This window comes from Tamandua tetradactyla, chromosome 1 (genome assembly GCF_023851605.1).
Source record: "Tamandua tetradactyla isolate mTamTet1 chromosome 1, mTamTet1.pri, whole genome shotgun sequence".
Taxonomy (NCBI): Eukaryota; Metazoa; Chordata; class Mammalia; order Pilosa; family Myrmecophagidae; genus Tamandua; species Tamandua tetradactyla.
In genome coordinates, this window is record NC_135327.1 from 74132906 (window position 1) to 74145327 (window position 12422).

The 12422-nt window shown below is 34.6% G+C and overlaps 1 non-coding gene across 1 annotated transcript; it reads left to right on the top strand.

The window, feature by feature from the left end:
- Positions 1–11214: 11214 nt before the first annotated feature.
- LOC143653919 (small nucleolar RNA U3) lies at positions 11215–11428 on the top strand. Its single transcript, XR_013161613.1, has one exon. It is a non-coding gene; the product is annotated as a small nucleolar RNA U3 (small nucleolar RNA).
- Positions 11429–12422: the final 994 nt, after the last annotated feature.

Consider the following 12422-nt stretch of genomic DNA (forward strand, 5'->3'; position numbering starts at 1 on the left):
AGATTGTGTGCTTGTGTGCGTGTGTGTGTGGGGGGGAGAGATGGGGAAGCAGAGATAGAGATAGAGATGAATTTTTCAGTAGTGTGCTGATAAGTATTTAACACCCAATTCTCAGGGAGAAAAAAAATCTGCTTTGCAGCATTTGCTGTTTTCTAGGGTGTAAATACTCCCACTAAGATTGATTCCAAACTCTTAACATGCTTCACTGAATATGGAAATGGGAAGAGAGGTGAATCATTGACACTTGTGAGCTAGTACAAGCCAGCACTAGTACACTATTATTACTGGTGTGTATGCATAAGTTTATCTGTGAAATCATTAGGTAACTTTAGGTTACAAACAAGTCACATCTTTTAAAATTTAAATTCATTCCTTGAGCCTCCATATGCTTAATGTGTTGGACTCTCCGTTTTTTCTCTCATGGGTCTTTACCACAACACTTAGATTATTTTTTAAGAATCCCAAAGATTCTCAAAAGGAGTCAGTCATGAGCCTAGACTCTGAGCTTGGACAGAGGTCTGGGCCATTGGATCAGCAATTTCTTCCAATTCTTAGCTGCCTTTTTGTCTATAGCTGCCTCATAGGACTCTGGAAAGAGAACTTGATCTATCTGGAGCCACTGCTGGGTATATGGAGGAGCAGGAGGTCTGTACAGGAGGACAGGATTTCTCCTAGTACTGTCCTTGGCTGTCCTTAGGTGATCACCTATTGTTCCCAAAGTGTCCTCTCTAACAGAGTGGCTTTAGAAGGAGGGACTGACAGTCCTGGAAACCTGTTAAGCAGAATCAGCCCACCCTTCACAAGTCTTTAAGCAAATATTTTTCAAACTTTCATCATTCAAGCACCACTTCATTTTTGGCAGCCTTCAAGAGTATATATTTGTGGTTATATACAAAGAAAAGTTAGCACAATATAATATAATTAAAATAAAACATAATGTTATAAAATCGGACGGTTAGGATCACTATTTAATGGAGGAAGGAGAGATAATATCACTTACAATTGGCCTCTCAATTTTCCTTGGCCTACTCAGCAACATATATATGAGGCCCTAGGTCAGGTTGCACATATAGTTCTTTTAATATTCTTTTCTTTATTTCTATTAAATTATAATTTTCTAACTCATGACTATAAATTAGTTGAAACACGGCAAGCCTCTGGTGGTTCTGTGTAGTAGTCTTGGATATTTACAACCACCATAGCCTCAGAAACTATTAAGACTTCTCAGTGAAGATTAGTTTCAGCACCTTGTCAGATATCACAGTGACAGAAAGACCAGATTTAAAAGTGGGGGTGTTTTGACATTTCAATTTGGGATAGTGGTGTAGATTTGTGATTGACTTTTGATATATTTTACTCTGGGAAACATTTCTTGACTTCCGTTCTGGTTCCTGGAGGTAGTTTTGTGTTTTTTTTTTTGTTCTAATGCCTAATGATCTGATATTGAGTTTTGCTCTAATGAAATAAGAAAATCATTAGGGGCTAGGAATTCATCCGATAACTGGCAATTAAATTATTTATCCTTAGTATTCCCTCATCTTAGGAATCCTTGTGATCTTTTCTCAACATTGAAAAGCATTACATTTTGACACAGCCTTTTAGGCCTCTCCACAGGGATAGATTTGTTACTGAAAAAAAACTACTTGCACCACTCATTTGAAATTACAGGGATGTTCTTCCTGGCATTTCCGGGAAATGATTTCAAATTCATCCTGCATTAGTGTGGACATGTGAAACTTTTCCTTGCTGTGGGTTTCTCTGCTCAGGGGATACTACCAGCTTAGAAAAGCAATGTGGCATCTAGACATGTGAATCCAGACTGGACAGAGGGTTTGGTTTGGATTCTTGGCTCTGCCACTTATTTGCTGTTATTTATTTATTTAAGTTTTAAACTTTGTTTTACTAACATAATATACTACTCAAAATATCCCAATCAAACCACTTTCAAGAGTGCACTTCAATGGTGTTAATCACATTTACAATGCTATGTACAGTGTTTCCATCCCCAACATCCATTATTCGAAAGTTTTCATCAGTTTAAACAGGAATTCAGTACCTATTATACAATAACTCCCCATTTTTCTCTACCATGGTCACCTGCACTCCACTTTCTATTGGTATGATTTGCTTTTCCTAAGCATTTCATCTAAGTGAGATCAAACAATATTTGTTCTTTTGTGTCTGTCTTATTTCACTCAAGACGATGTCTTCAAGGGCCATCCCTGTTGTAGCCTGTATCAGAGCTTCTTTCCTTTTTATGTCAGAATATGTCCATGCATTTCTCCTATGCTTTCTTCAAAAGTTTTATGGCTTTACCTCTTATATCTTGATCCTTGACTCATTTTGAGTTAGTTTTTATATATGGTGTGAGTTAAGGGTCCAACTTCAAGCTTTTGCTTATGGGTATACAGCTCTCCCAGCATTCTTGGTTGACAAGGATGTTCTTTTCCCCCAATTAACGTATTCAACATCCTGTTGGAAACTGACTCATAGATGTGTGGGTTCATTTCTTGTTTCTCAATTGCATTCCATTGCAGTATATGTTTATCTTTATGCCGGTATCACACGTTATGATAATCATGACTTTGTAGTAAGTTTTGAAATTGGGAAGTGTGTGACTTCCAACTTCCTTCCTTTTCAATATCAGTTTGGCAATTCAGATGTTGTATGAATGGATACAACCTTCAGATGGGTCCCTGGTCCAGATAAGTCCTGAAACCTAGCCCAGCTTCTCCAGAATATCAGATAGTTCCATCTCCCTACCCCATATTAGTGAGAGACCCTTCCAGTATGAAAAATTTAGAAGGCCATAGCTCAAACATCTCTGAAGAGAGGGATGGAAAGATCAAAGGTGATGGCAGAATTATACAGAGAAGATAGGATTTAACAAATGAATATGAATGCAAATCATTAAATTGATATCTCTTTTAGTCTCCAGTATTTTAGAACAGCTAGAAGTAAAAACCTAACATTGTGGAATTGTAACCCATGTCAAACTCTGAAATATGTTCTACAACTAATTGTGGTGCTGTACTTTGAAATTTAGAGCTTTTTTGTATATATGTTATTTTTTACAAAATAAAGAAGGAAAAAAAAAGTCAATTGTGTTGATAAAAAATATTTAAGGCCTCTGCCTTTCTATATTATGGAGCAGCTAGAAGGAAAAATATGAGAGGGTCATATGGTAGCCCATGACAATCTCTGGTTTCTGTCCTATAATACTTGTTGAAGGGTGTTTGAAAACTATAGCCTTTTTATACTTTGCTTTGCATATATGTTATTCTATACAATAAAAAAAGTTAAAGATCAAAGAAAATTATATTAGTAAATAAAATTGACCCATGGTTTCCAGTTTATTACTTTTCTTAAATTGTTAGTATTTAAATTAGAAGAGTACTTTAAAAATAATCCAAAAAGAAAAAAAAGTAGTCTTTTAAAATAGGAAACAATTTAAAACGAGCTTAACTATTTATTAAATTAATGGATAGCTAATCAAGTAAGCAAATTAGTTTATAAAAGAATTTAAATTTAATTTAAAATGGCATTGAGACAGTTTTCAAGGCTGCTTCATGGATATATTCAAAGCAAAATATACATTCTATGTAAAAAGAACTGCAAATAAGTATTCATTGCATTAAAATGTCTTATTTTTAAGAATCATATTGTTATTGGCATTTTGAAATTATAACAGTTGAAAATAGATGAAGTGGTTTTATCACAGCATTTAGGTGAAAACTTTGGATCTTAAAACTTTGGAGTTGTGCACCTCTATAGTTTTTGCTCTTTAGAAAACATAGATATTTTCTTATTCTTTCCAATCAAAAATCTTGAAGCATTAATATTCACAACATTATTTTCTTCTAGCTCTTAAATTACATATTCTAAATACCAGTTACAAATAAAAAGAACCAGAGGGCTTTCAAGAAATGATTCGATCTAGATCTGGAGATGAAAATGTTCCAGGTGGAACTGGAATATCTTCTCGGGCTAGAAGGCAAGAAAGCTATCATACTTTAAAAGTTTCATTCCAAAAAACATAGGCAAGAATTCAAAGTCTGTCACTGGCCCAAATTGAGACAACCTCAGCATAAAGAAATGAATGAATTCATAGTGACATTAAAAGAAAAAAAATCATGTGATAGTCACGTTCACATGTCAACTTGGTTAGTTTATGGTGTCCAGTTGTTTGATTAAGCAAGCACTGGCTTTATTGTTATCATGAAGTTGTTCCATAAATGGATTTGCTTCTAGTCAATTAATTGCATCTGCAGCTGATTTAATCTACAATCAACAAATATTTTCCTAGACAGTGAATGGAGTCTCCCCAGCCAATCATCTGTAGGATTTAAAAGTCAAAACTAAGGATTTTAGTAGTCAGAAAGAAGAATTTTTGTATCTACTTCAGCTATCCAGCTTTACCTAAGAAATTCCATTTCACCTCCATCAGTTTCCAACTTGTAGCCTTCCTTTAAAGAACCTTAAGTGATATATACTGGTTACCATTAAAGGTTGCTAGGGTATCAATTTTTACTCTAAAAATTTGTAATGTAAGAAGAGAATCAGACATTTATCTCATTTGCCTGTACTTATTTATTTCAGTATTACCAATTAATTAAGGAGGGAAGGATTTTCTTTATAGAAGAATTTTATCTAATGAATTCAGAAAGAAATGGAATTAGAAAATAACCATTTTGCAACCTCTAATGTAACAATGAATCTAAACAAATATCAAATGGAAACTAAATGATTAGGTGAAAATATGATGAGGAATTTTACCTTGGAATTATCAGGCTGACAGCACTGAACTCACTAATCAGTTTTAGCATTAATGCAAGTGGAAGAACCTGACATTCTATGTTTCATAAATGAATAGAATAAGAAGTTCATTCCTGCACCATTTTTCTTGTCCCCCAAAAGTTGAATTTGAATCTAATCATACTTCTAGTTACAATGACCATTTTAATGCAGGCATAGTGAATACAGAAGCTAGTTAAATGACACCAGAAGAAGTTTGCAGATGCAGAATTTGAGTAATTTTCTAAGACAAATAACTTGATATTCCCAGCAGGCTAATGACATTTTTATAAAGCCTCTTTAAAAGTGTTTGTCATACTTGTGAATTTTTTAGCTTGATACTGGAATGCTGAGTTTGAACACATTTCCTATGCACACTCACATCTCCAATAACTTGAAATAGCAGCCATGGTAGCCGAAAGATAGCCTCAATTTGGAGACCTGATATGAGTAGAATCTTATTCTCTTCCAGAACTTTAACTCTAAAGATGCTGGGATACAAAGTTTTGTTAGTCTGTTATTTAGTCAACTGGTTTGTTTATTTCCCCACCTCTCCCAAGATGGATGTTGAAAGGAAGTTGACAGAGTTAATCATGCTATTTATCTTATGCCCCAAAGAGTTTATACCCCTCAGATTGACTTGCCACCAAAAAGTATTTATATGAAAAAAAAAGAATACTAAGTCTTCCTATTAATGAGCAAAGTGTCATTTAGGTCTTATTCCATTTCCTTCAGCAAATATTTTGTAATGGTCAGTGAACAATTTGTTAACCTCTTTGATTAAATTTATTCTTAATATATATATTTTAAATACTGCTGTGGGATTTTTTTCTCTGATTTCCATTTCAGATTTTTCTTTGCTAATGTATAGAAACACCGCAAATTTTTGCATATTAACCTTGATTATCAACTCTAATTTGATTATTAGCTTTAATTATTTTCTTGTGGATTTTTTGGATTGTCTATGTAAGGGGTCATGCCATCTGTGAATAGAAATAGTTTCACTTCTTGCTTTCTGATTTTGATGAATTTTATCACTTTTTTCTTGCCTAATTGCTCTGGATAGAATTTCCAGGATAATTATTGAAATTAAGTGATAAAATTGGGAATCTTTGCTTTATTCCTGACCTTAGCAGTAAGGCTTTCGGTCTTTCAGCATTGCGTATAATGGATTTTTCATACGTATCCTTTATGAAGTTACTGTCTATTCTTAAGTTACTAAGTGTTTTTATCATGAAGTGTTTTGGGTTTTGGCAAACAATTTTCTTTTGTCAATTAAGAAGAATATATGTTTTATTTTTCTCTTTTACTCTATTAGTATGATATATTACATTGATTGATTTTTTCATGTTGAACCACCCTTGCGTTCTTGGGATGCTGTTGGATTCAAGTGTTTAGCATTTTGTTGAGGTATTAGTGCTATTTTGAATAATTCACATCATGTCTGTGCCTCGGTTTTCTCATCTATAAAATGGGGCTCATTATGGTACCAACCTTACACGGTTGTTTTGAAGTTGAAGTGAGTGATTACTTGTAAAGTTCTCAGAACATTGCCTATCTGATAGTCAATGCTCAAAGAGCTTAGTTTACATTACTATTGCCCCAGTTTTCAGGATTTGGAGGATTTGCAGTTATATCTGACCTTCAGTCAAGACCTGCCACTGTTATAACAAGATCCATTTTTTGTGTCCATAAAATAATTATTAAGTAAATGAAAATATGCTTCCTTTCATAGCATGAGCTCTTCCATAGCATGTGATCCACTGGTAGCATGCTTTCTTGTGTGATATGTGTTAGTTTATAAACTGTCTATCCTGTGGTATGGATTATCTTACAAAACGGGCTCACCTATTGCATATGCTTTTCTATACTGTGGGTTGTATTAGAATTATTTACTGTATAGCATGGATATTCATAGCTTGTCTCCTCCTGCAGCAACAGTTCTCATGTAGCCTGTGTTTCCTGTAGTAAGAGTTTCCTGTGGCATGCGTTCTGCTGAAACATTTATTTTCTTTCAGCATGAGTACTTTATAGCATGTGTTTTCAAAGATTGACAAGTCAGGCAATTCTCCCTCTCATATGCCCAAATTCTGATTTGTACTCTATATATCTGATGTTTTATCTGGCTATAAGACCACATTTCTTTTGATATGACTCGGAGAGCAATTGCTCTTTAGATTGAGGGTCATTGAATTAATCAATGTACAGCAAGTTCATTCATTAAGACAATATTCCTCATGGCTTGCGTGGATCCCTATGAATATATTACAGTGGAAGTTTTATTATAGTGGAAACCTGTGTATTTAATGTGGTAATATAGCAGTAGTACATTTATATAAAAATGTCAATTACAATACGGAATGAATTTAGCATAATAGACATTTTATTTTAACTTAAAAATATCAATGGACTATCACTGACAATCCCTGGTGAAAGGATAGGACTTTTGTTTTATTATGAGACAGATATTGGCTCTCAGCACAATCTTTTTTGTCATGCCTATAAAGCATCATCAAAGTTCCACACTGATCTCTTTAAAGTGGAAGGAGAATCTCACCTTATGTGTGAATATCAGAATACACAGGCCCTCTTGCTTTATGTATTCTCCTACTCCCTATGCTTTTCAGAATTGACACTCTTATTAGACAGAAACATTTTTAGCAATTCATATCTATTTGTATTTTTAATGTTGTAAAATGTTCAGCTTGCTTTTCATTGGAGCAACTCTTTGTTTAACATTCATATTTGACCTTTTACATAATAGTTAATAAAGTTAAATAATTACACCAACAAGCCCAACTGAGAACACAGGTTATTGAGTATTTGTAAAGACAGAATTCAATTCAGGAAAGTAGAGAGGAAGGGCAGATATGTTGAAGAGTTAAGAAAATTTGGCCTCATGTTGACAGCCAGTAAGTTTTCTATGGAAATTGGAGAGCTCATCCAGGGAGTCAAGTTTTGTTAAGAGAATTTATACTGCATTTGTCATTAAATTTATAAGTAGTTTTAAATTCAAGTTCTCAATATCATGACTATGCTATGTGAAGTAGAATGTGTAGTGATTGCTCTGAAGTTTTGTTCTCCCCCACCACCCCCTACATTAACACAGTCTACTAATTCATATTGGATGAAACTATTTTATTCTTATTCAAAGTAAAAAATATGTTTGGTTTAACATTTTTTTTATTTTATTATCTTTATAGCTACACAATTTCTTAAAAGGTTTTGCACCTGAGTTTATAAAAATAGATGGCTAGCCAATCACATACAATTTTAAGATACTCTACTTATACTTCTTAATCGTATCATTCTTTTTTGAATGATGCCTATGGGGAATGCTAAACACTAAATGTTTCACTTGTCCTAGCTTCATAATCTCAATTTGCATTGGAGATCTGTTTATTATTTGTTCTTACAAATAATTTGGAACTGGGCTAATAATGTTTTCATCAGTACATTCATATTTTAATAGGCCACTTTTGTACAACAAATCACATTTTGTGAATTATGTAACGCATGTACCACAATAGTAATAACAATAACATCTATGTGATAACTACAAATAACTTGACGTAACATGGAATTCTATTAGTCAAAATATAATGCAATTAAAAAAATACATCTATAACCTAATTTTAGTAAATAAGATCAGAGATTGACAGATGACAGATTTAATATCCATAAGGTATTCCAGTATGAATATTACTATTTGGAATTAATTTTTTGTGAAAATATATGAGGTATGCATGTGTATGTGTAATGGAGAACACTATGTCCATTACTCTTCCAAGCACATCTGCTGACCAATCTGCGGATGTCAGGTCTGCAGGCCACAGTTTGGAGAGCATAGCTGTGAGCCCTCGTGTCACCCGCATCACCCATCCGGGCTTTATTCTTCTGTGATGAATCCTCCTTCGTCGCTCTTTCCCGCCAGTGGTCCTCAGGAGTGCCTATGGGAGAGGACTTATCGTTTCCCAAAGTAAGGATCTTTTCCTTTCTGCAAGCTCTTAGGTCGCTCAGCAGATATATCTCTGGACTTCTCAATGTCTGGCTTTGCCAAGCGGTACTGGGAAAGACTACCTTTGCAAAAATCTAAAATGCAAATGACTTTCCGCAGTGAATAATGAAGGGCTTCTGCTGGGCTTGCATAACTAGCAGAGGATATTCAAGTTACTTTTCTTCTACTAAAGAAATCTGTTCCTGTTAAACTTGCTTTCTTCTGCTTTACACATAATAAGTTTGGTCTTAATTCTCACTCCTTTATAGTTGTATGGATAAAGAAGCTCCTTTCATACACACATACAACAACTAAGTCATTAAGGACAAAATATGAGATTGCAGGGTTCTATTTGCGTTTTGCAGGTGTGCAGTTAAAGTAACAAAAGTTCTGCTTTGAAAAAGTTAAAGGAGGAGCAAGGCATGGACCTGATAGGGTCCCCATCATCGAGCAAAGTGGACCAAGTGAGGCGATTAATGGCAATGAAATTTTACTAGTGAAATAAGGTCATGACAAACGGTTGGAGAACACACCTTAATTCAAATAATTTCTCAATTATTGCAAGTGGAATGAATACCAGAATGGTTAAAAATCTCACTTTTAAGTTGGCATTTGTGAAACACTGATAGTATCACAAGGATGCAAACAAAATGTAATTATCTTAGTTAAATTAGAAATGGTAAATATTTCTTTTTCTGATTTTCAGTTCCTGATATACTTTAAGGATGACTCAAATATATATGCATTTAGGTCTAGAGAATAATAGCTAGAATTTAATTGTCCTTATACATTTTCTTTGATACCAAAAATGTGCAGTGGTTGCAGGGTCATTGCATTTTCTTTGTAAAATTAAAATGTTTTGAAATGACATGGAAAATGTTCACAGAATACTGCCTTAGGAGAGTAATAAAAAATTGACATTGAAGCTCCTAAGTCGGTGTAGGCATTTTGTTAACTGGAAATATCATATTGTTGGTGCTTTATGGATTCCAGTTCTAAAATCTGACTGCATGGGCCAGGCCTGGCTCTGGCTTCTCTAATTCTTCACTGCTTTGCTAAATTGAGGAAAAGCACCCCTCTTCACTCCTCATAGCAAATACCAGGAGGTTGAGCTATCCTTCCTTTCCTCCTGTTCCTGTCTCCCAACTGCCCCAGTTATTTGAGCCAGTCTCCTCCTCCTTTGTGGCAGCACAGTGTATCTCATGGAGGGTCTACTTGGGGATCAAGGATTTGAATGGAAAATAGAGGGATCCAGCATGCAAGAGTGTCTTCAGGAGCACAGAAAGGAAAGTGGGATGTAGGGCATTATCACAAGTAAGAGAGGGAAGCCACCCTTGGCATGAACGTCCATTTTTTTCTCTAATATCAACATTACCAGGGACCCTTTGGGAATTCTATGAGACAAGCTACCGTTCACAGTGCAGGGATTGCTTTCATTTCGAAAATTTATACAATTGTATATCTTCATCCCCCTCCTTTACTTTCTCCTCCTCCTCCTTCTCATTTTCTCTGGAGAGGTGGCTGCTTATTGTTTTTTCAAGGATTTGTTTTGGTGGCATTGCCGTGGTGTACATTTACCTGCAGTTGATTACATGGTTCGAGAAGAAGTTGCATAGGCTTTTTTTTCCCCTTTAAACTACACAATTCATATTTGACTTTTTTTCCCAAAAGATTGATGAGTTTAATGCAAATTTTATATAAACTAATAAATTATGTTTGTGGCATTCAGGTGTCCTTTCATTGGCTGAAAACTTTTTAGCTGTATGATAAAATGTCAACTTCATTTAAACAGAACAGTAAATACTTTTAGGATTGGAGAGACAGGATGTTATCTAGTCAACAAGTAGAAGTCTACAGTCTCTGACTATCATCATTGTCTAGTCTGTGAACATCTAATGAAGTATAACCATGTTGCAATCATTTTTAATGCCTTAGTTAACTCTATTTCTAAATATAAATCTTACCTAACTGCTGGAGTTTTGAGAATATTTTTACATATTTGCTTCAGTTTCTTGTTCAGTAAGTTTAGTCAGAGCAATTATGAGTTGTGCTTAGTTATGTGGTAGCAATCATGACCTTAAAATTCACAATTGTAGAAAAGAGAAAGGAAGGCAAAATATGAGTAGCTGGACAACTTGGATGTGTTTTTGGTTCTTGGGTATCCAGATGATCTAAAAGATAAAGTAAAATAATCAACGAATAGAGAGTTGGAAAGGAGAGTCCTAGAAACACATTTAATTTAAAGGAAGTGGCTGCGTAAGCTTATCTTGCTCAAAACTGTGTCTTTTTGGACTTCATTTTTCTTTCCTTTTCTGGAGATTTATCAGTTCTATAGAAAGATTTCAGGTGCTTCAGTGGTTGGCATTAGATTGTATCTTACATGCACTGGTTTCTGAATTAGCCATTTAAATGATCTTATTTTGAAGAGTATATTTTCAGGGATCTTTTCTATAGTTCATTAGTAGAGAAAGTTCTCTGAATATGTAGAGCACTGGAAGCCACAAATAGCGAACTGTCCTGGACATGAAGCCAGCTTTCGGTGTTGCTTCACTGCAACTGCCATTTGCTGTTAATGATTGATGATCTTCTTCTCTTCCCATTAGGAAGGCAAGAAGGAGAGGACACAATCTGAGTGGTCTCCATTTTAGGAAAAAAAAACATTTTGAGAAATATATTTGGAGTAGATATGGGGAAAAAAGAACTGGGGAGTGGGAACATTTTGGAAACATATTTACTCAGTATGATTGATTCGTGATGTTGTCTCGTTTTGTTCCCTGTGAGTTACACAGTAAATGTAATGTGTGGACCTCAACAAAGCACTGTTCAGGAAGGTTTCCCACGGTGTCTGCAGGCAGCTTCGGTCAATCAACTTTAGCCCTGAATCAGTCTGGTAGCAGGAGCAGGGAACAAAGGCCAAACTGGTAAATCTGGCTTAAAAGAAGAAAGACATTTTGAATTTATTCATATCTGAAATTAAACATTTTGATCATGCATCGTATAAGACAACTAACTATTGGATCTGCTATCTTCAGCCCTCTTAACTATTTTTAAGCCATATTCTCATATAGATAAAATTCATCAATTTTTAACTTGACTTGCTTTTTAATATTCTGCCTTTCCAGTTTATTTTCAAATGACTCACCTGGTAGATAAATACACCAGTATTTTACAGTTTAATGTCAGTTTATCCTTGGATATCCCAATCTTTCCACCATAGCAAGAGCATATACATACATTTTCAGGCTACAAGATGTACCTTAAGTTTGTTTACATACTCATTATGAATCAAATGCCTTCACAGCTACTCCAAAGATTGAATTTCCAATATAAGAGGAGAAGTGATTCAAAGGACTATAACAGACATTCTAAGTGACTACAAATTACTTTCTTCTTCTTCAGAAACTATTTTCATGGATTAACTTCATGGTGCAATACTTGGTCTGGCACAATATATCTTGCATAATAACCTTCCTACAGTAGGTGATTCAAATGACTTTGAATAAGCAGTATTACATTTCATTCAATGCTTGGGCTTCCAACAGTGAATTGTTCAGCACAAAGTTGGGAATAAAGAAAGAAGTCTGTTAGGAAGAGTGTCTTTTAGGTTTACGGTTATGCTAATTTATTCAAA